Source organism: Heloderma suspectum, chromosome 6 (genome assembly GCF_057233095.1).
Source record: "Heloderma suspectum isolate Gila_16-S chromosome 6, 16-S_ref, whole genome shotgun sequence".
NCBI lineage: Eukaryota > Metazoa > Chordata > Lepidosauria > Squamata > Helodermatidae > Heloderma > Heloderma suspectum.
Genome location: NC_139463.1, coordinates 112,468,202 through 112,473,324, shown reverse-complemented (window position 1 = coordinate 112,473,324; position 5,123 = coordinate 112,468,202).

Sequence of the window (5,123 nt, the reverse complement as noted above, 5' to 3'; positions counted from 1 at the left end):
AATGCTCATTGTTGATCATTGTTCTTCACAATTCCCAGAATCAGGATTCTCAAAAATAGAATTAAGTGAAACATCATTGCAGATCCTGGTGTTTTATAGACAGGAATTACAAGATGAGCTCTCCTTGTAAGATGAAGAGAGCTGTGTAAAGTGCAACAAATGTCCTTCTCTTAACTTGTATTTGTTATAGGGATGTCAGAGAATTCTGCGACGGAAAACCATCACGGAACAAAGCCCCCGCCCCCCCAACCCACGAAAGGCATGCGGGACGAAGTGCCCACTGCCCCCACCCCATGAAAGGCGCATGAAACAGAGTACTTACCTGCTCCTGTCCGTGCTGCTGTGCGAATGGCAGCCATCCTGTGGCCTCCATTCACTTCCTCCTTCTTCAGCCATGATAGGCTATGTAAATAACTTACGTAGTCTATCATGGCTAATGCAGGGACACCATTTGCATCCCTGCGGAGGCCGTGATAGGCTACATAAGTATTTACGTAGCCTATCACAGCGGGGGGGGGGGAACCCCAGTGTACGCAAATGGCAGTAGCTACCGCCATTTGTGTATGCTGGGTTTTTTTTCCCCCTGCCGTGATAGGCTACATAAATATTTACGTAGCCTATCATGGCTCACTGCAGGGATGCAAATGACAGCAGCTACAACAGCCACCATTTGCATCCCTACAGGGCTGCCCAGCGGCCGGATGTCTGGCTGCGGGCTGCCGGAGCCGGCCGGAGGCTCCGCAGCTTGGCTGTGGAGCAGAGCCGGTCGGCCAGGACTCCGGGGGGAGGGACGGAGTGCCTCCCCCCACCTATGGAGCCCAGTGGAGCCAGGTAAGTGGGGTTCCGTACACCCCTAATTTGTTAAAATAATAGTTACACATTTCTCATGTTTTTGTTTGTATTCTTTGAGTCCAACAACTATGGCAACCTGGTGTCATGGTCAGACCAGTTCCTGGTGAAGTTGCATTTCATCTCTGTAGGGGTGGCAAGCTCATGAGGATGTTCCAATCCCAAAGGCTTATGGACTCTGATGGTTTCCTGAATTCTCTGGTGGGTTTTCTGATTGCTACATCTGGTGTTAGAATTCTGGTCTCACTATGGAATAATGAGTTGGAAAGGGTTATTGCCATGATGGCTCCCCAGCATTCTGTCATGCACTGTAGAGCCCAGTCAGATCCCTTGTTTGCTAGTCAACTGGAGGCAATGAAATAAGCATGATGGTGGCTAGAATGCAGATGGCATAAGTCTCATAGTTACTATGTCTGTACACAGATAGGAGCATAATATTGTGCCTATTTCATGATGGTGACAGCAGAAAACTGATCTTACTTCTCCACTGTATCCTTGGAGAGCCATCTCACAGAGCTTTTTCAAGTGGAGAAGGCATTGTTATATCTAACCAAGGGAAGGATATGTTGGAACCTTCAGGCAGCCTGCTGTGACATGTTTCCTTGGTGTTTTGAAAGTCATGTTACTTTCTTTTCCTGTTATATGGGGTTCATGTCATTGTTGCAACCTTGAAGTATAGACAAAGTTCTTGGAGCCACTCACCTTGCAACTCATATTCTTGACCCCTGATCATCTTTGTTTCTTATATCTAGCCAAAAAGTTGGGCCAAGGAGGTTACTAATGCCTTGCTGAGAGTGGAAGTGGATCTGTTCACCATGAAGGAGGCAGTTGTGAGACCATTTGATAAAAAAAAAAATCCTTGCTGGACACAGAAAAGTGTAACAAGTATCAAAAAGCCACAGATATCCACTTTTGGGGCAACATATACGAAAGGGTAGTTGTCATCCAACCCACAACATTGTTAGATGGAAAGGATTAACTAGACCTGTTACAGCCTAGGCTTAGCCTACTGTTTGTCACTGAGACAGCCTTGCCCTCCCCACCCCACCCCCACCCCTTCGTTAGAACAGAGACAGGAAGTGCATCCCTGTTGATACTCCCTGATATCCCAGTGGATTAGGGATGGGATGATTCCCTACCTGTCGTTCCACAGGGGAATCTGCCCATGGGGGGACACGATCCCTCCCTCCCCCTGGAATCCATCCAGGCCAGCTCCGCTTCACATCGATCCTGAGGAGCCAGCTGCCAGCTCCGCATCGCTGGTGAATTTCATCAATACGGGCGCCTGGAAGCCATTGCCATGTCGTATCTCTGTATAAGTAAGTCTCCGGGTGCAAATGGCGTAGTGGGAGCCATTTGCGGCCGTAAAGCTGGTAGATTAGCCTAAATGCAGCCATTTACAGCTGCATTTAGGCTAATCTACTAGCTTTACAGCCGCAAATGGCACCCACTACACCATTTGTATCCAGAGACTTACTTATACAGAGATATGGCATGGCAATGGCTGCCGGCCATATCGACTTTTGCCAGTGATGTGGAGCAGGTGGCCAGCTCCGTAGGATCGAAGTCAAGAGGGATCTGACCCAGATGGGTTCTGCGGGGAGGCGGAGGTGAGTGCTCCGTTCCACCACAGACTCCATGGGGGCGGATTCTTTAGAATCTAGCCTCATTGGAGTCCGTGGCGGAATTCTCCACCATCCCTAATTTTGTTACCATTTGGCCATGGTATATTGCTGGGCTCACTTGGTGGGGAGGGCACAGTGATATGGTGGTTCCACTCTTACCTTCAGGGTCAATTTCAGAAAGTTGTATTGGATTTCTTATGGACTCGGTGTCATTCAGGCTGTGAGCTACTGAATAGTTTCCTCTTGTCTTCCATTACACACATGCGCGCGCGCACTCTCACACACACACACACACACACATATATATATATATATATATATATATTACATGAGGGCATCTAGGGATTTGGCACTACTTTTTCATCTGAATCAGGTGAGTTCTAGCTTGCATGGCCACCAGACCAGGGTCCAGGATAAGGAAATGTGGAAAATACTGGCCAGCTCCATAGTTACATCACAGTCCTTGATTCAAGCCAGTGCTTGTACTATGTGGCTGTTCTCCACATACAGTTACTCATACAGTATGAGTAGTAACATCGGTTTATTTAGGTTGGATCCAACATCATGTGAGTGAATGTCCACTCACATAATTGGATATGTGATAATTGGATAATTGATAGTCAATTTGGTACTTGCAATGTGAAATCATAATGTCACATGCATAGACTCCATGTGTCAATTCTGGGACTTTGGTCCATCAATCTACCACTGACATCCATCCAGCTCCATGGAAGTGCTGGATCTGGAATTAACCCCAGCATGGGACTCCATAGTACATCTCTGTTCCCTAAATAATGTGCTTGCTAAGGGTGCAGACATTAATGGCTGCAATTCCCTGGCATTTTGGAGCTTAAGTGAACATGTTGTTGTTGTTCAGTCATTAAGTCATGTCCAACTCTTCGTGACCCCATGGACCATAGCACGCCAGGCCTTCTTGTCCTCTGCTCTCTCCCGGAGTGTGCTCAAGTCCATATTCATTGCATCGGTGATGCTATCTAGCCATCTCATCCTCTGCTGTCCCCTTCTCCTTTTGCCTTCAATCTTTCCCAGCATCAAGGTCTTTTCCAGTGACTTTTCTCTTCGCATTAGGTGGCCAAAATATTTGAGCTTCAGCTTCAGTATCTGTCCTTCCAATGAGCACTCAGGGTTGATTTCTTTGAACATAGGAAGCCCTTAACACAAGATATTAAGCCCAAGGGTTTGTGTTTATTAAAGGTTTTAAGAAAGCTATGCCTATAAAGCTCTGATTAGGCAAATCCAACATTACAAATGAGAAACCCAGTGGAAAAGAAAAGAAAAAAATGGAAGAATGTAATCAGTGTACAGCAGCATCTGTGAAGGTGTCTACAACACCACAACCAGCAGAGCAATCTATGGAATTGTGAACACTGCCCATCTCCTGCCACACCTGCTTGCAATCAGCTAGGGGAGGGCTCTGCTGAAGTTGTGGTATGCAACATATAAATGATGAAACAAAGGATCCTGCTGCCTGTGGTCTTGACTGAGGAATTGCACCTCCCATGCCAGGTGCCAACTCAGGACAGCTCAAAGGCATTGGGATCAAAGTCCAAGTTATCCCCCATACTGCAAAGGAGTGTTATATACACTTAGATTGCCACCATCCCTGGTGTACAGAATTGGCTTCATCTCTTCTGGCACCTCCATGATGACTGGACTAGCTGCTGCTTCTCCCTGGTCCTTTCCAGAACTTATAGACCATGGCGATTCCACATGTGCAATATGCAAATAGTAAAGGTTTGTATATATGTATGGTGGCGGGTATGTATCTGGAATGATTGAGAGGTGAGTGTGGGCAAGAATGACAGTCTGACAAGTGGAAGAAAGGGGGAGTGGCTGAGTGAGAATGGAATGCAGTGTGATTGGAGGAGAGCTTGTGTAGAAAAAGGTGGAGTGATCATTTCTGGGAGTCAGATCAGTCTGGGAGGAAGGTAGATGAGATACATCTAGATAAGTCTGAGATGAGATTGGGAGATAAGAGTGAGAACATCTAGTGAGATAGTCTGTGGGTTAGAGAGTGTGAGAGAGGGGGTGAGAGGTTGTGAACATAGAACTAAAAGCAAGAGTTATATTGCTCAGCTTATAGTGTTGCCTTATTTTAATCATCATCCCTGATATCCTTTCCTCATCCCAACCCAGTTCCTATTTCCAATCCTATTGTACCAAATAAACCTTCTTGGTTTTCAATTTTAAAAGACAGTTCCCTTTTTAGCTATTAGGAAGGGTTTTGTGGAATAACCCCCACATGCTGGCTGCTTGATTTGTGCTCCCAAAAAGGAAGAAAGCAGCTCCAAAAAGGTTATTGGTGGCAGCAGCAACTGAGAGAGTGGTGAAGCATCACAATACACCAACAGGGGGTTGTGGGTGAGAGCCTAAAGGTGGCAGTGTGAGGAGAGATACTGGCCAAAGCACCTGACCTGGTGACTAGAAGTAGGATTGTGAGGTGGCCAATAGGCCTCAGGTCCTCACACAGTCCAGCTGCAAAATAACCCCAAGCCTTGGCCTTTCCCCTAATTTTGCTACCCACAGGGGGCTTAGCTTTGGGCATTTTTGTGGGGGTCTTATCTAAACCTTGGTCCACTCAAGGGCCACCACGTGGACAAACAATGTGTTGCTATCCAGATCCTCTCC